The sequence below is a fragment of the Amblyomma americanum genome, chromosome 2 (assembly GCF_052857255.1).
Source record: "Amblyomma americanum isolate KBUSLIRL-KWMA chromosome 2, ASM5285725v1, whole genome shotgun sequence".
NCBI lineage: Eukaryota > Metazoa > Arthropoda > Arachnida > Ixodida > Ixodidae > Amblyomma > Amblyomma americanum.
The window spans coordinates 165,136,125-165,154,855 of NC_135498.1; the positions used below are offsets into that span (position 1 = coordinate 165,136,125).

An 18,731-nucleotide genomic window follows, 5' to 3' on the forward strand; every position below is an offset into this window, starting at 1 on the left:
AATGTTGCAGTTGCGCTAAGGCAATGTGTTACAGAATTTGTTGTTTCCAGTTTCCTGGGCACGAATCGTGATATAACAGGTTTTTACGTGAAGTGGTGGCTGCTTTTCGCATTTGTAGCGCTGATTTTTCGACAGAGTATCTGAGTGCTGTACCCAGGAGAAAATTGTACCAGGATTTTCAATATATTTTATACCTGCACCCTTATACCTATCCTTTTACTGTGGAGGCCCAGGCAAAGATGTGCAAAAGCGAGTTAAGAAGATGCCGGCAAGACCGAGTGTCAAATCCTTTTTCTTTAAACTTCACACTGGTACCCTTCCGGTGAAAACATGGCTAAACGATGAAGGCATTTTCCTGCCATGGACCGTCGACTGCGTACTCTGCAAAAAACCCAGCACCATCGAACATGCGTTTATCGACTGCTGGGATCCGGTTTTTCACTGGGATATCTTGCAAATAACTTATAAAAAAGAACTTCCTGTTACTCCTTATGGAATCCGGTTCTACCTATAGAAAATGACGGAGTTCCATACGACATGTTTATGCTACTGGGGCTCCACAGCATCTGGAAAACGAGGATGGCGGCTTGGTACGCAGACGTAAATGTGCGACCACTTAGGGAAAACTTTATATAAAGTTCAGTTTTTCTGAGAGATGGTCTCCGCAGTCAACCTCAGCCAGAGGACTGGGCGGCGATTATGGACAAATTGATTGACGTGAAAATGTTTTTATCCGCTGTCTTGGCCAAAGTTTGGCTAGTGATTTTTATTCCTTTGTATGTATTGTTCACCGGCAATAAAGAAAAAAATCCGGCTAGCTCAGTCGGTAGAGTATGAGACTCAATCTCAAGGTCGTGGGTTCAAGCCCCACGTTGGGCGTGCTCGTTCTTTTTTTTCCTGCCGTGCAAGTAAGTGGACGTATAAATGGAACTCTTCTTGCGGCACTCCTCGTCGCCCGGCTAGCTCAGTCATTCTACTTCCGGCCACCGAGCGTGACGGACGCAGGATCATGAGCTCCGGCGGAGCGGCGACAGCGGCCCTTGCTGGCCGCGGAAACAGGATCGAGGGAAACGAAGATACGGATTATCAGGTGATCTTGCCGCAGCTGCCTACCGGACGTGTGGTTTTAAACACACTTTTCTGCACGGTGATGTTCGTGTTAGGCCCTTTCGGGTCGAGGATTTTCGTGATGCGCTGGCCCAGGCTGGTACGCTCCCTGACGTGGTGGCTTTGGGGGCGTACCAAATCAACCACGCTTGGGCTGTGACTTTCAAGACCGCTGAAGGAACCAAGAGGCTTCTCGCCTTCAAGGAACTGAAAGTGAAGGGACGGCGATGTCTTATCATCGATCCGGAAGACCAAGTCAAGCTACGGCTCCACTGGATGCTGGAAGGCGTGGCCGACGACGACATCCGGACGGCTTTTGCTGCGTTCGGGAAGGTAACCGAAGTTACCCGGGAACGGTGGCGCGTCCAAGGCGTCTACGACAAGGGATCTACAACACGAACTGTGCTCCTAAAACTGAAACCTGGTTTGAAGGTCGACGATCTGCCTCACCAGATACGTGTCGCCGGGGAGTTGGCCCTTGTTGTGGCGCCTGGGCGACCGATGCAGTGCTTGCGCTGTCATGGCACGGGCCACGTTCGGCGAGAGTGTAAAGTGCCCCGGTGTTCGAATTGCAGGCGTTACGGCAACGCCGACAGCGACTGCGTCCGTACATACGCAGTGGCAACCGGGCTTTCAATGGGAGTCGACACGACGGAGCACATTATGGATGTCGCCGAGACAGAAGAGGCGGCAAAGGGAACCGACGTGACGACGAAACCGGCGGTGATGACGGAGTCTTCGGGGCACCCGAGCGGCGACGGAAACACGGCCAGCGGCGGTGGGAAGGAACCGGGGACGGTAATTCCTGCTGGGACAAATGAAGGGTCATCCAGCGACGGGACCAGTCATCAGGCTAAAAATGTCGACCAGCCACCGACCAGCGAGGAACAGATGGACAAGAGCAGCGCCCGTTGGACGACCGTCGCCGCCCCAGCCAAGCGACATCACGACCTGACCGACAACGAAGGGGACAAGCCCGCAGCCGGAGGCGTTGAGGAGCCGCCAGCAAAAACAGCCCAGTCCAGGCGATCAACACTCAGGCCAACGCCCAACCTTGCGGCAGGCAAGCGGGTCGCCGAGAAGGCACCTCCAGTTCCTCCGCAGCAAAACCAGGCGTCCGCTCCTGACGACTCCGGTGGTTGCAACGGTGTCTAGCTTCGTGCTAGACGTGAAAGGTGAGCACGGTGCTCTCGGCGACTTCACACGTTTTAAATATGGCTTCTGCAACCTCCTTGACTTTTGCAACGCTCAATGTCAGAGGTTTTGCCGCTAAGAGGAAGCAGAGCCAAGTGCACCGCATTTTAACAGATCATAATATCGATCTGCTTGCTATTCAGGAAACGAAAGTGGAAGGGGAAAAAGGCACCGAGCGCATCGTGCAACGATTCACGTCAAGATTCTATGCGGTCGTGAGCCATGCCGTCGGCACATCTGCCGGATGCATTGTGTTTACAAAAAAGCTGCCCAGCCTCGAGGTGCAGGCGTACACATCGTGCCCTTCGGGTCGCTGTGTAGTAGTGGATTTTGCTTCCGCCTGCTCTGAATGGCGACTAATTTGCGTTTACGCACCTAACGTGGGAGAGGATAGGGTAGCTTTTTTTGAGAGCATTCAGCGTTTCTTAAGCACAGAAAAACACCTGATATTGTTGGGAGATTTTAATTGTCTTGAGCGCGCCTGACAGAACCAACACGCGGTCCCACCGCGATGAAAGCACTGAGCTTCTCCATCGCTTGGTCGATAAGTTTGCATTGGAGGACGTGACTGAATGCGTGGTATACAAGCGCGGCATGATGTTCACGCACTTCCAACGAAGTAGCCATGCCCGCCTTGATAGACTATATGTATCGGTCGACCTGTCGCCAAAGTGTCACAGCTATGATGTTCCTGCAACTTTCCCGGACCACTGCTTGGTGAAATGCAGTATAGGCGCGGTAAAACGTAAAAACCACTTTCCAGTGGGACCTCTGGAAATTCAACAATAAGCTTCTGAAAGACGAAATTTTCACCGTGTTTTCAGCACAGGAAATTATTAAAATAACCGTTAATGGCAATCGGGCAGCTGGAGAAGAATGGGAAAGTTGCAAACAGCAGATAAAAGTGTATGCAATAGAAAGGGCCAGCTGCATACGTTTTCAAGAAAGGTTAAGCGAGGAACATTTGAAGTCCTTACTGGACAAGTTATTAGCTCAGGAATGCAAGGCACCGGGTGTTTTCAGTGAAGACGTCAGAAAAACCAAACAAAAGCTAGAAACGATAGAGGAAGAGCGATATCGCGGCGCACTTGTGCGCGCAAGAGCTGAGCAATTCGCCGCGAGCGAAACACCCACAAAAGGAGCGTTATGAATGGAAAGGGCGCACGCTCGGCGAAACCATGTCGCGGAAATTCAATGGGGCGATGCCACTGCATCTGACGATGACAGCATAGCAAAGGCTTTTTTTGATTACTATCAAGCGCTTTTCGCTTCGAGGCATGTTGACATGGGAAGATTTAAGGAGATATTTTTAGGGGCCATGCCACGTATTCATGACGCAGACAGAATAAGATTAGAGCTGCCAATTAACGAACAAGAAGTGGAACAGGCTATTGATAATTTAAACTCAGGAAAGTCGCCGGGGCCTGACAGCCTGAGCGCGGCATTTTATAAAGCTTTCAAGAAGGAACTAGCACCGCTCCTCCCAGTGGTATTTAATGAAGCGTATGTGTTGCATGCTCTGCCTACATCATATGCATCATCGCATACTGTGCTCATACCAAAAACCGATGAAACAGAAAAACTCAGACAGGTAACATCGTACAGGCCCATAGCCCTCACAAATGTAGACTACAAAATTTATATGAAGGTTCTTGCAGGCAGGCTACAGACCGTAATGCATAAAATAGTCGGACCTCACCAAACGTGTGGGATCAAGGGGCGTTCCATTGTTGATAATATTTACAAGGCTAGGTGCGTGCTTGAGTGTTGTGACGCAATATATGCTCGGGTCGCAGTTCTTCAGATTGACCTTGAGAAGGCGTTTGACTGTGTGGTGCACGAATTGCTGCTTTGCATTCCACATTACATTAACGTTGGCTCTGTTATCGGAGAGGGTGTGGCCATGGCTTACCGTAACTGCACTACGAGGTTAATAGTAAACAAGACCTTCGGGGCCCCCATTAGTGTGCAGAGATCGGTACGCCAGGGCTGTCCCTTCAGCCCCCTGCTGTTTTGTACTTATATAGAAACCCTCTGCCTAAACATTATAGGAAATGAGGCTATTCATGGTTTTCGTGTACAGGCATCAGAGGTGAAGCTCTTAGCATACGCAGAGGACGATGCCGTTTTATGCGTTAACCAAGACAGCATAAGCAGGACAATCAAAGCAGTAAAGGGTTTCAGTGAGGTCACCGGAAGTTTGGTGAATTGGGGCAAGTGCCTAGGATTCTGGCACAGAGAATGGCCGTCAACTCGAGCTGTTTTCGCCAGCGTTTCTTGGGTGACAACACCCGTGAAATACCTAGGTGTTCCACTCGATTTTTACAGGGACACTGAGCCTTTTTCGAAAACACAGGTTGAAGAAACGCGTGAGAAAGCCGAAAAATGGAAAAGTGCTCATTTGTCTGTATTTGCAAGAGCAACTGTGTGCAATTTGTTTTTGATAAGCAAGCTCTGGTACGTGATGCAAGTACTCCATTGCTTACGGTTAAATGTGCAAAAGCTGCGCCGTATTTTCGCTGTCTTTATATGGGCCTCAAAATGGGAGAGGTGCAGCCGGACAAATTTGTTCAGGAGCGTCAAGGTAGGGGGACTTGGTCTGGGGCACTTGTTCATACGGCAGATAGTAAACAGATTGTTCTTTCTCCGAGACGTTAAATATCCCTTTTTACGTACTGTATGCCAAGTCAGGTTCGGGAGTGCTGTGCCAGATTTCATTGCTGGAACGGAGACTATGACTGGAGGTATTTTTGGTTTTCTTACAGAGGTTGTGTTTAGCGTCAGGTTTTGACGGCAAGATTTTCAAAAAAAGTATTTAAGTGGTGTTCAGCGGAAAACTTTGTACAAGGATGTATGTGACGTTTTATTGCCGGAACCAATGTACAGCGCAATATGCTCCGGAGGCCCAGGCAGACATGTCCTGAAACGGGTGAAAAAAATGCAGGTACCACCGGGAACAAAAAATTTCTTCAAGCTTCACACGGGACTCTGTCTTTAGTCTTTCCAAGAAAAAAAGGGGTTTTACCTACCTTGGGTATCCCACTGCCTTATATGTAAACAACCAGAAACAATCGACCACGTTTTCTTGCACTGTTGGGAAGGGGTATATTTTTGGGACGTCCTTGAAAGGACCATCAAAAAAGAATTACCATTGGATCCGTATGGAATCAGATTCCTGCCTACAAGAAAAGAAGATGGCATGCCGTTTGATTTAGTAATTTGACATGGTTTACGCAAAAAGCGTACAGGCGCTAAAAGACGAAGACAAGCACACTCAAGACAGGACAGGCGCCAACTCGCGGGCTTCCATAGCATATGGCGCTCCCGAATGGCAGGCTTTCATTGTGATCCGGATGCGCGGCATGCGCGATTGTATTTCCGTGAGATAATGCACAAGTTCATCGAGGTGCTGAAAACACAAGCATCTCCCCCTGAGTGGCTTTCAAAGCTCGAACCTTTGACAGAACTCGGGGAATTTTAAACTGACAAGGCCTGCCCCTCTGGGGGCTGTAGACTACCTTTTTGTAGTTTGGGTGTCTACCCGTGTATGTTTTTTTGTATTATGTCGAAGCCCGGCAATAAAAAAAAAACTCTTAATCTCAGTGCTGTGGGTTCGGGCCCCACGTTCGGCGTGCTCATTCTTTTTTTTTTTTCTGCCGTGCAAGCAAGTGAACGTATGAATGGGACTCTTCTTGCGGCACTTCTCGTCGCCCGGCTAGCTCAGTCGGTAGAGCATGAGACTCTTAATCTCAGGGTCGTGGGTTCGAGCCCCACGTTGGGCGTGCTGCTTTTTTTTGTGCCGGGCAAGCATGTGGACGTATAAATGGGACTCCTCTTGCGGCACTGCTCGTCGCCCGGCCAAGGCGGATTTATAGTGGTGGCGAAGGCTGGGCCGAAAAGTGGTTTAGCGCGACTGCAGCACAACCAGAGGATGGGGGGGCAAACACTCATATAAATAAATGATAAAACTACAAAATTGGAATGTAATCTGCCAATAGAAAAGAAAAAATATATTAGCACCTTGTTTTATGAAAGAGGTAAGTCATTTTATTAAAACCTGGCAAATTTTGTATTTTTGCAACACTCTTCACCTGCCCCCTATTCATGAGTGTGCGGTGCATTACAGCGCGTCTTTGCAGGCCTTGTTTCGATACCCGGCTAACCCGGCCACAGTGGTGGGAGCTTACGAAGCGATCTCTTATCGCCAGCTGTCTGCGATGGCGCGCCTGGTAAAGCGTATAAATTTAGCTCGCTGGTCTCAAAATGCTCCTTTTGCGAAGTTTTCGTCGTCCTTGCACGTCGCTTCTTTGTCACCGTTCGGTAAGATTTGCACCCCGCTGCACCGCTGCGGCAGTTTTCTCGGTTTTGTCGTTTCCTTCGGCGTGCGGCCAGTGCGAAGTCTTTTTCCGTCTTTGCACGCTTCGCGCTCTTCTTTTGAAGCGCTTAGCGCTTCATTTCAAGATGAGCTTGCGGCATGTGAAGAAACGATGCTCCGTGATACACCAAGGCGGTACACTGCGACAGCGTGGATAGTACCATTGGTGTCACGCTACACCGATTCCCGCTGGACTTTCACAGGTGTGTCGTCTGCTCTAGGTATGCGCGATAGCTTCGATATGATTTCGCCGGGCTGTTCGCTCGTGTTTCATAGCTGGCTGTAACCCGTTCGTGCGTACTTGGCTTCATGTTTTTGGGGATATTTATGTACTACACTGCAGGGCACACACTTTCAGTGCTGAGGTGTGCGAAAGCTGGCTTTAACATTGCCTTGCAGATGTAAACGCACCTGCTATATTCTTTCAGCTGAAGAAATTAAATGTGGAGAATAATCCCAGTGTGTTCTATGGTCTGTGTTGATGCGCCTACTTATGTCATGTTATGTTTGCTTCAATTGAAGCTGTCGTAGCATTGTTTTCTATACTTTTCAATTTCCTAACTGACTACGTTCGTGGCACTTCAGGGCTTTTTCCTTCTGCACTGTGACTATTGAGATGATTAGCCAACTTAAACAATACTGCTTGTGCTGCCTGTGACATGTATTTTTTGTTTGTGTGCCAAGGGTGTGCTTTGTGACTGTATTTGTTTGGTTGCTGCAATAAACAATGAATATGAAACTATGAAAACCATACTTGCCGTACACTCTATTGCGAACTGTGCACTTGAGCCAGTGCTTTGTGCATCATACCTTACATCATACATTGCTGTACTCAAAAGCTCTCAAAAGTACTAGCACCAGTATTTGCACTACGAATCATGCATGCTTCGCCAGTGTCTGGAAGTGTTGCTGCCTTTCTATGCTGCCCCTCCTTTACCAGTCACTTTCATTGCGTTCTCAATTGCACATTAACAAGGCCATAACTAGCAGGAACTCGAGCACATTTGACTGGCAAAGGTTGGGGCGCGCTGAAAGGCAGCAACCTTCGAGAGGTACGGGCTCGAAAACGCGGATTCTACAGAAATACTTGTATTTGGGCGTGTTGGTTCATATCTTTTCAGGAGGACACAGGGGCGCAACAAAAACACACGGACATAGAAGTAGACAGGGACGAGCGCTCGTCCCTGTCTACTTCTATGTCCGTGTGTTTTTGTTGCGCCCCTGTGTCCTCCTGAAAAAAAAAAAATTCTACAGAAAGACCGCTTTATAATTCGCGCCAAAAGCTTACGTATGCGTGACGTCATTCTACGTCACGTTTGCGTAGTTTGCCCCCCAAAATCCAGGGGGCGCTGGAGTGCCCATGAGCCGCCATTTTTTGGACCAATGGGCGTCTATGGAGCCTTCGCTACCAGTATACATCTACCTTGGCCCGGCTAGCTCATTCTGCTTCCGGCAGCCGAGCTGATCGGATCGCAGTATCATGGGCTCCAGCGGAGCGGTGACAGCGGCCTTCGACGGCCGCGGAAACAGGATTGAAGACTGTGAAGATAAGGATTACCAGATCATTTTGCCGACACTGCCAACAGGACGTGTTGTTTTAAACACGGTTTTTATTCACGGAGACGTGCGAGTGAGGCCGCTTCGGGTCGAGGATTTCCGTGACGCCCTGGACGAGACCGCTACGCTCCCCGACGTGGTCGTGTTGGGGGCGTAGCAAATCAACCATGTGTGGGCAGTCACCCGGCGGAGCACGGAGGAACCAAAGAAGTTGCTCGCCTTCAATGAGCTGCAAGTTAAGAGACGCCGCTGCCTTATCATCGACGCGGAAGACCAACAGGTAAAGCTGCGGCTACACTGGATGCTTCATGAGGTGGCCGACGGAGACATCCGGACGGCATTAGCGGCGTTTTGCAAAGTGGCCGACGTTACGCGAGAGCGGTGGCGGATCCAACGCGCCAATGACAAGAGCTCAACGACAAGAACTGTCCTACTGAAGTTGAAGCCCGGTCTGAAAGTGGATGACCTACCACACCAGGTACGCGTCGCCGGAGAGTTGGCTCTTGTCGTGGCGCCTGGAATCCAATGCAGCGCCTGCGCTGCCACGGTACGGGTCACGTGCGGCGTGAATGTAAAGTTTTCCGCTGTACGAAGTGTCGGCGGTACGGTCACGCGGATGCCGACTGTGTCCCCTCTTATGCGGTGGCTACGGGCGCTGTGTCGAAAGACGACTCTACGGAGCTCCTGATGGACGTAGCCGAGGCCGAAGAATCTGCAAAAGGCATAGGCGAACCCGAAAAGCACGCAGGCGCGACGGACTCTTCGGGACCCTCCAGCAGCGATGGTGGGCGGAAGCCTGAAGGGGCAGAATCTTCGACAAATGGGATGGAGGCGTCGAGTGATGAAATAAGCGCGCCGGCACACCAAGGAACCGACTCAGCGCTCCAAGAAAGTGAGCCAGCGTCTCCGAACGAGAACCGTGGCAAGAGCGGCGCCCATACTACGAGTGGTCCTGCCCCAGCGAAGAGGCCACATGCCCAGACCTGCACCGATGGAGACAAGGCGGCAGCCCCCAGTGTCGAGGAGCCGCCGGCAAAAACGACCCAAGGACGGCGGCCATCCATCCGACCACGACCTAATGTGTCGACGGAGAAAAGAACCCTCGACAAACCGACCCCGCAGCCAGGCCTGGAACCAGCACCGGATGGCTCCGGTGTCAAAGACGTCGTCTAGCCACGCGCTAGACGGGAAGGGTAAGCACCATGTTCCCGGCCTCCTTCTTTTGTATGAAAATGGCTCCTGCATCCCCAATAAAAGTCGGTACACTTAACGTCAGGGGACTGGCAAGCAAGAAGAAGCAGAGCTAGGTATACCGCATTTTAACTGAGCATGACATTGACGTTCTGGCAGTGCAGGAAACGAAAATTGACGGGGAAGATGAGACCGGGAACATGGTGCGACGTTTCACGTCTAGGTTTTTTGCAGTAGTGTCCCACGCTATAGGCACGTCTGCGGGCTGTGCCATTTTTGTTAAGAATGTACCGGGACTTGAGGTTTAGGGATATATGGCGTGTCCATCGGGTAGATGTATTTTGGTTGACTTCGTGTACAACAAAACATATTGGCGCATAATTTGTGTGTACTCTCCAAATGCGGTGGATGAAAGGACAATTTTTTTTCAGAGCCTAAAAAAGTACTTAATTTGTGAGAAATCCCTGATCGTCATGGGTGACTTCAATTGCGTCCCGAGAAGGTGTGATAAAACCAGTGCACGGGCGTTTAGGGACAGAAGTACAGTACTGAGGCACTCTCAGAGGTTATAGCGACGTGCAACCTCGATGATGTGGCGGAATGTCTAGAAGGCGAGCGTTGTGTGAGGTTCACACATTTTCAGCGGTCAAGCCATGCACGGCTAGATCGCATTTATGCGTCGCCGGATGTTATTTCAAAATGCAGTACCTACAGTGTTGTACCGGTATCATTTTCTGATCATTGTTTAGTGGAGTATGGGATAGGGACAAAGAAAAGAGGAAATCAGTTTTCTTGGGAGATGTGGAAATTAAATAAGCTCATTACAGACGACATCTTTAGCAGGAAAGTAAATGAAGAAATCGGCAAATTATAGACGGGCGGGGAACTGAAATTATGGCAGCAGTGGGAACTTTGCAAACAACAAATAAAGATAGCAGCGATCGAAAGGTCAAGCTCTATACGACAAGAGGAGAAGCGTGAGGAAGAAAATTTAAGATCTTTACTGGCTAAACTTGTCGGAAAAGAAAGCGAAGAGCCTGGAAAATGGATCGACGACATTAGAAAAATAAAACACAAAATTGAACTCTTCGAAGAAGAACGCTATCGTGGCGCGCTTGTGCGGGCTAGGGCGCAAGATGTAGCAGCTCGGGAGACACCGTCAAAACGAGCGCTAGGAATTGAAAAAGCGCATGCTCAGCGAAACCACATTGAAAAGCTTGATTGGGGTGGGGCGTTATCTGGAGAAAGCGGTCATATCCAGCAGGCATTTCTTGAATATTAACAGGTGCTGTTTGCAAAGCAAGAAATGGATGTGAGCGCATTCAAGGATAAGTTTCTTGGCGCTTTACCGCGATTAGATGACGAACAGAAAGAAAGGTTGGAGCTGTCGATAACTGCGTCAGAGGTCGAGCATGCGATAGAAAATTTGAACCTTGTAAAATCACCTGGACCTGATGGATTAAGTGCGGCTTTTTACAAAGCATATAAACACGAAATAGTGCCAGTACTGACAGTAGTGTATAATGAAGCCTACAAAGTAAATGAATTGCCTCCGTCTTACGGTACATCCCACACAGTATTATTTCCTAAATATGATGAAGCAGAAAAGTTACAACAGGTCACAGCATATCGCCCTATCGTACTCACAAACGTAGATTATAAAGTTTTCATGAAGATTTTAGCCCGTTGACTAGTCAGTTATTCAAGATATAGTCGGTACTCACCAGACGTGTGGGATCAAGGGACGCTCCATTGTTACCAATATTAATAGAGCGAGGTGTGTGCTTGAGTGTTGTGATCATACAAATAGCGGTGTAGCCATACTTCAGCTAGATCTTGAGAAAGCGTTTGATTGTGTTTCGCAAGAAATTCTGTTCTGCATACTCGACCATGTAAATGCAGGGTCCATTATTCGCGAGGGAGTGGCCTTGGCGTACCGGAGCTGCACGACAAGACTAATTGTAAATAAGAGTTTGGGGGCCCCCATCGTCTTGCAGCTTTCGGTGCGCCGGGGTTGTCCCCTTAGCTCCCTTCTATTCTGCATTTACATCGAAGCGTTGTGTTTGAATATCATGAAAAATGAAAAAAATTCGTGGCTTCCAGCTTCAGGCGGCAGAAGTTAAGCTGCAGGCCTATGCGGATGATGGGGCAGTGTTCACAGTGAATCGGGAAGGTGTAACCCAGGCCGTGGCATGTGTAAAAGAATTCACCAAAGTCACAGGCAGTAAAGTGAATTGGTCAAAGTCCCTGGGGCTTTGGCACGGAGAATGGCCAACAAAGCCCGACAATTTTGCGAGCATGTCCTGGGTGACGACCCCAGTAAAGTACTTGGGCGTCCCACTAGACGGTTATCGCGATAGCGAACCGTACTGGAGAGAACTGACGAAAGCCATGCGTGAAAAGGTTGAGAGGTGGAAAGGGCAACAGCTGTCAATTTTCGCAAGGGACACAGTGTGTAATCTGTTTTTTTTATGTCTAGGTTGTGGTACGTGATGCAAGTGTTGCATTGTGCAAGGATGAACGTACAGAGATTGCACCGGATCTTTGCCGTTTTTGTGTGGGCTGCAGGCTGGAAACGATGCAGCCGGACGAATTTGTTTATGCGGGTCAAGGACGGTGGCCTGAGTCTGGGGCGCTTATTTCTACGGCAGATCGTAAGCAGATTTTTTTTGTCCGTTATGTTAGTGATCCGTTTTAGCGCACTGTGTGCCAATTAAGGCTTGGAAATGCACTGCCGGATTTTGTTGTCTCAACCGAAAAATTATCGGGACGTATTTTTGGTTAGCTTAGAGAGGCTGTCGCGAGTGTTCGATTCCTATCTGTTCGGTTTTCGTATGAGTATTTGTCTTCTGTTAGCAGGAAGAAGTTGTATAGGGATTTGTGCGATGCAATTCTTCCACAACCTATGTACAGGGCCGTATACAGTGGAGGCCTGGGACGCGACGTACTTAAGCGTGTGAAGGCGGTGCAGGTGCCGCCAAGTGCAAAAACATTCTTATTTAAGTTACATACCGGAACACTACCAGTAAAGAAATTTTTGGAGGGGAAGCATTTATTTCTACCTTGGGGATCACATTGTTTAATCCGTACACAACCGGAGACAATAGACCACGTTTTTTGCATTGTTGGGAAGGGGTATACTTCCGGGACATCTTGCAAAGGACTTTAAAAAAGGAATTTCCGCTAGACTCTCATGGAATACGGTACTTGCCTGCAGAGAGTGAGGATGGGACACCATTCGACCTTATTATGCTAATGGGACTCCACTGTATTTGGCGCTCCATAATGGCAGGATATCATTGCGATCCTGATGCACGGCCAGCACGGATATATGTTTAGGAGTGTATGTATAAGTATACTGAAATTCAGAAAATCGCTCCTGAAGCACCCGAGTGGCTCGAAAGAGTAGAGCCATTTGTGGCGCTTAGAGAGTTTTAATATGACGAAGCCACAACCCACCAGGCGGATAGTGTTAAGTATTGTTCATTGTGCCCTGTAAGTGTATTTGTGTATTGTGGGTCTTGCCGAAGTCAGACAATAAAGAAAAAAAACCCCGGCTAGCTCAGTCGGTAGAGCATGAGACTCTTAATCTTAGGGTCGTGGGTTCGAGCCCCACGTTGGGCGCGCTCATTCTTTTTTTTTCTGCCGTGCAAGCAAGTGCACTTATGAATGGGACTCTTCTTGCGGCACTCCTCGTCGCCCGGCTAGCTCAGTCGGCCATTCGACTTCCGGCCACCGAGCGTGACGGACGCGTTATCATGCGCTCCGTCGGAGCGGTTTCAGGGGCCCAGTCGGGCCACGGTACCAGGTTTTTTGCGGCTACTGCCGAAGATTATCAGGTTATTCTGCCCAATCTGCCATCCGGACGCATCGTCGCCAACACCGGTTTTATGCACGGCGATCCAAGAGCCCGGCCCTATCGTGTTGAAGATTACTGGGACACTTTGGCCAACTTTGGTGCGCTTCCCGACGTTGTGGCGTTGGGGGCGTATCAAATGAACCACGTGTGGGCTGTGGCAATGACAACTGCTGATGCTGCTGAGAAGTTGCTCTTGGCCGTCGACGTGAAGGTAAAGAATCGCCCGTGTTTGCTCATTGATCCGAATAACCGAGAGGTTCGCGTAAAGCTGCACTGGTTCTGCATGGCGTTACCGACGAAGACGTTCGCGTGGCACTGTCGCCCTACGGGAAGGTGTTGGAAGTGACCCGGGAGAGGTGGCGGGCGCTACGTGTCACTGAAAAAGGGTCGACGACTCGCACAGTTGGACTAAAATTGCATGCCGACGTCAAAATAGACGATATTCCACATCAGCTCAAGATAGCCGGAGAACTATCTCTTGTTCTTGTGCCGGGCCGCGCTCCCCTGTGTCTTCGCTGCAAGAGCACCGGGCACATACGTCACGACTGCAAAGTGCCGCGCTGTAGTCGTTGTCGTCGTTTCGGCCAAGTCGATGCTGATTGCGCAAAGACGTACGCCAGCGTAGCCGGACCAGTGCAGGCAAACGACATATCGGACCACCTCATGGACGAGGAAGACTCAGAGGAAACAGCAAGGACGAGCCGTAACCTGGTTACGCAAGGTGCATCGTCGAACATTCAAGGGGAACAACTAATTGACGGTGGAGATAAACCAGCAGACAAGCGGCGACATGACGACGCAGAAGGTGGGAACGAGAAGGATGAGGCAAGCACTACGGGCTACCGCTCTCCCGGAGGAGGCGAGAAACCACCCACCGAGCCGGCACCAGTCGCCGTGATGGACAGCGACAGTATTGGTGCCGCTGCAAAGCGACCTCACGAAGCAGGCGAAAATGGCAAGGAGCTTAGTGTCGTTGCTGCAGACGAGCCGCCGGCCAAGACGACTGTCGGACGGCGTCCTTCCTTTCGACCGCTGCCGAACACTTCGGCGGCGCGCAAGACGGCGGAAACGCCGCCTATGCCGCCGTGAGGACCGCCCTGTGCTAACACACTCCGGATCAAACCGCAGTTGTGAGGTAAGCGCCATGCCCCCGGTGTTTTTCCCACCTTGCTATGATGACTATGGATAAGTCCATTCGCATGGAAACTTTAAATGTTTGAGGGCTTGCCTCAAGGAGGAAGCAGAGTCAACTGTACCGCCTGTTAAGCGACTTTGACCTTGACATTCTAGCAGTGCAGGAGACGAAAGTCGAGGGCGACGTGGAAACCAGGGGCATGGTGCAGCAATTCGTAGCTCGATACTGTGCTATTGTGAGCCATTCCGTGGGATATTCTTCAGGCTGCGCATTGTTGGTCCGACATAGTCTAGGAGCTAAAATAGAAGCCGTTACGTCATGCACGTCAGGCCGGTTTATTGTATGTGATTTCTTGTTATTGTCCTTGGAGTGGCGTGTAATCTGTTTGTATGCGCCGACTGTTGCTGGGGAAAGGTGCAGGTTTTTGAAGAGCTAAAACAGTATACCCAGTGTAATAGGTTGATCATTCTTATTGATGATTTCAACTGCGTTCTTTCAGCCCGGGACAAAACTAGCGCCCGACCGTACAAGGATGCAAGCACCACTACCCTAAATGAAATAGGGAACAGTAGTTTGGCGGATGTGGCTGAATGCCTTGGTGGTGGAAGAAATACACAATACACCCATTTTCAGGCTTCGAGCCGCGCTCGTTTGGATAGAACATACGTAAGACTTGATTTGGTACCCTTTTGCAAGGAGTACCGAGTGAGCGCTATATCATTTACTGATCACTGCTTAGTCAGTTTTTTAGTAGCAAGCACGAAAAAAAGGAAAAGAAGCTTCGAGTGGCAGTTATGGAAATTGAATTCAAAATTACTGCATGATTAAATTTTTATGGCAGACGTGACGACGCAACTTGATGCAATGAATCATATGGGTAATACGACGTGCAGAGAAAAATGGGAGAACTTCAAGCAGACAGTTAAAATCAAAGCATTGGAGCGGGCAAGCGCTATACGCAGGCAAAAGGGGGCAGATGAAAAAACAACGCACAAAAGCTTGGAAAAATTAATCAGTGAAGTGTGTAGTAGCCCGGCATGTTCATGGACGATATTCGCGCACTAAAGCATAAAATAGAAGAGTTCGACATCGAAAGATACCACGGTGCTCTGGTGCGAGCGAGAGCTGAAAAGCTGATAGCGGGGGAAGTTTCGTCAAAAAGAGCGTTGGGCTCAGAAAAGTGGCACGCGCGGCGCAATCAGATAGTGGAAATTGAAGTTGGTGGAAAAGTTAGTGGCACAGCAGAAGATATTGAGCGCGCTTTCTTCGAGCACTACAGTGGGTTATTTGCCAACTGCTCAGTTGACATTGATCATTTCAAGAAGGACTTCATTTTGTTGATGCCAAGCCTAGACGACAGTACGAAGGAAATATTGGAGGAAGCTATTTCAGAAGAGGAAGTGAAAAGCGCTATTGAAAGTATGCAGTCGGCGACCTCTCCGGGCCGGAATATTCTGACCTCAGCTTTCTATAAATGTTTAAAAGGAATAATTTCACCAGTCTTAGTCGCTGTCTATAATGAGGCGTTTGATCTCAATGTACTGCCGCCGTCTTTCACATCTTCCCACACTGTTCTTATACCGAAATCAGAAGACCCCGTTGTATTGCGCAGAGTAACTTCTTACCGTCCAATTTGTTTCAAAAATGAAGACTATAAGACAATGATGAAAATTTTGGCTAAGCGATTGCAGTCATTACCGATCTGGTGGGGCCGCATCAAATGTGCGGAATTAAGGGCCGATCTATCCTCTCAAGTATGCATGTAGCGCGTAGTATCCTCGAATGCTGCGACGCAATGGGCACACAAGTGGCAATGATCCAAATTGACCTGGACAAAGCGTTCGATAGAGTGCCTCATGAAAATTTTTCGTGCATTCTAGATCATGTGAATGTGGGTAGAATTATTCGAGACGGGGTCGCCATAGCGTTCAAGCATTACTCTACAAGTCTAATGTCAATAAGGTGGTGGGTGCACGCATTCCAGTCAAGGGCTCGGTGCGCCAGGGTTGCCCTCTCTCGCCACTGTTGTTTTGTTTGCATAAAGAGTCATTTTGTTTGAGCATCTTACAGAGCGATTTTATGCGCGGCTTTAAACTCCATCAGTTAAAAGTCCGACGGTTGGCTTATGCGGATGATATGCCATGTTTTGTAATGATTACCACACTGTAACACAGGCTGGTAAATGCGTTAAAAGTATTTCTGCGGCCAGTGGCAGCGCGGTAAACTGGAGTAAGCGCCTAAGATTCTGGCACGAAGATTGGCCGGAGGCCGCAGACACTTTTCCCAGAGTGAGTTTCGCTACGTCTCCTGTTAAATACTTGGAAGTTCCCCTTGAGTGTTACAAAGACAGCGAAGCATACTGGAGGAGTGAAGTGGATAAATCGAGGGAGAGAGTAAATAAATGGAATGGCTGGAATTGTTCGATGTTCTTGAGAGCCACAATTTGCAACATAATTTTAGTGAGCAAACTTTGGCATGTCCTCCAATTCTTGCGTTGCTCCAGGGTTCATATCCAAAAATTTCATCGGGTGTTTGCAATGTTCGTGTGGGCACCTTCTTGGGAAAGATCAAGCCGCACCAATTTATTTCTACGAGTTCGAAATGGAGGACTCAGTTCGTCACACTTGTTTTTGAGACAGGTTGTCAATCGGTTTTCATTTCTTCGGGACGTTAAGCGCCCGTTCCTACACACTGTCTGCCAACGTTGCCTGGGGAAGCACTTGCCCAATTGGTTGTCTCTGCTGGCAATATGCCCGGTGGAGTGTATGGTTTCCTACGCGAAGTGGTGGACTTGCGGTTTCGTGTAGGTTTTTGACGGGGCGGTTTTCACTCGAATACCTGAGTGAAGTCACCCGGAAAAAAACTATATAAGGACCTTTGCAGTGTGGTTCTTCCCATGCCTTTATATCGGTCTCTTTACAGGGAAGGTAGAGGTAACAAGGTGCTAAAGCGTGTTAAGGCAATGTTAGTCCCGTCTGGTGTAAAGACTTTCTTTTCTAAATTATATACTAGAACTCTGACTGTCAAACCGTGGATGGCTGAAAGAGGTTTTTTCGTTCCCTGGGGCATTCAATGCATAATATGCAGAAAGGAGGAGACATTGAGCATGTATTCCTTCAATGCTGGGATGCTGTGTTCCTCCGGGATGAGCTCCAGCGCACAATAAAAAAAAAGAATTTCCTCTCGGTGGGAATGGAATTCGCTACTTCCCAATTGAAAGTGGTGACGGTACCCCATTTGACTTGATCATGCTTATTGCCATACGGAGCATTTAGAAATGCAGAATGGCAGTAAGGCACGCCGATCTCGATTAAAGACTGGCACGTCAATATTTTAAAGAAAGCTTAAGGAATTTTGTTCACGAGAAAAAAAAAGCTGCTGGAATCTATTCCAGAGTGGCTGTCACGTGTTCAATTATTATTGGCGATAAAGGAATTTTAGCAAGAGCGTGTCCGCACAAATTGGGCGGCCGTTTTATAACAAAGATGTTGATTGCGTTTTAGTGTTTTTGTTTGAATATGTGTTGTTTCATGTGGCCCAAAATACCGGCAATAAAAAAAGTCGCCCGGCTAACTCAGTCGGTATAGCATGAGACTTTTAATCTCAGGGTCGTGGGTTCGAGCCCCACGTTGGGCGTGCTGGTCTTTTTTCTTCCGTGCAAGCAACTGGGCGTATACACTGTATTTTTATTCAAGAAGTGTGCGTCGCCCGGCTAGCTCAATCCGTCATTCTACTTCCAGCCACCGAGTGTGACGGACGCATGTAGGATGGGCTCCGTTGGAGCAGCGAAAGCGGCCCGTGCCGCCCGCGGAAACAGGAATTATGCAGCTGCAGATAGCGAGTATCAAATTCTTCTGCCAACTTTGCCTACCGGACGCGTGGTGTTAAATGCTGTTTTTCGTCATGGCGATGTGCAACGTCGCCCCTTCAAAGTCGAGGATTTCCGAGATGCCCTGTCCAAGACCGGAACCCTGCCTGACGTGGTTGCTGTGGGGGCGTATCAGGTTAACCACTTATGGGCGATGACTCTGAGCACTTCTGAGGCAACCAAGCGGCTTCTCGCCGTGAAGGAAATGCAAGTAAAAGGGGGGCGGTGCATGATCATCGATCCTGAGGACCAGGATGTCAAACTTCGGCTGCATTGGATGCTCCCAGGCGTTGATGACGAACACATAAGAACGGCATTTGCAGCGTTCGCAAAGATCACCGGAGTGACCCGTGAACGGGGGCGAGTTCGAGGTATGACAAAAAAAGTCTCTGCTGGAAGGAATGTTTTACTCAAGATGAAGCCAGGTGTTACAGTTGAAGACATC

General features: G+C 49.1%; 3 non-coding genes across 3 annotated transcripts; all 3 read left to right on the forward strand.

Annotated features, from left to right (window-relative positions):
• The first annotated feature begins 6,010 nt into the window (after window positions 1–6,010).
• On the forward strand, window positions 6,011–6,083 carry TRNAK-CUU (transfer RNA lysine (anticodon CUU)). The gene has a single exon. It is a non-coding gene; the product is annotated as a tRNA-Lys (tRNA).
• Window positions 6,084–12,975: 6,892 nt separating this feature from the next.
• On the forward strand, window positions 12,976–13,048 carry TRNAK-CUU (transfer RNA lysine (anticodon CUU)). The gene has a single exon. It is a non-coding gene; the product is annotated as a tRNA-Lys (tRNA).
• A 4,933-nt stretch (window positions 13,049–17,981) lies between these two features.
• TRNAK-UUU (transfer RNA lysine (anticodon UUU)) lies at window positions 17,982–18,054 on the forward strand. Its single transcript has one exon. It is a non-coding gene; the product is annotated as a tRNA-Lys (tRNA).
• The last annotated feature ends 677 nt before the right edge of the window (window positions 18,055–18,731 follow it).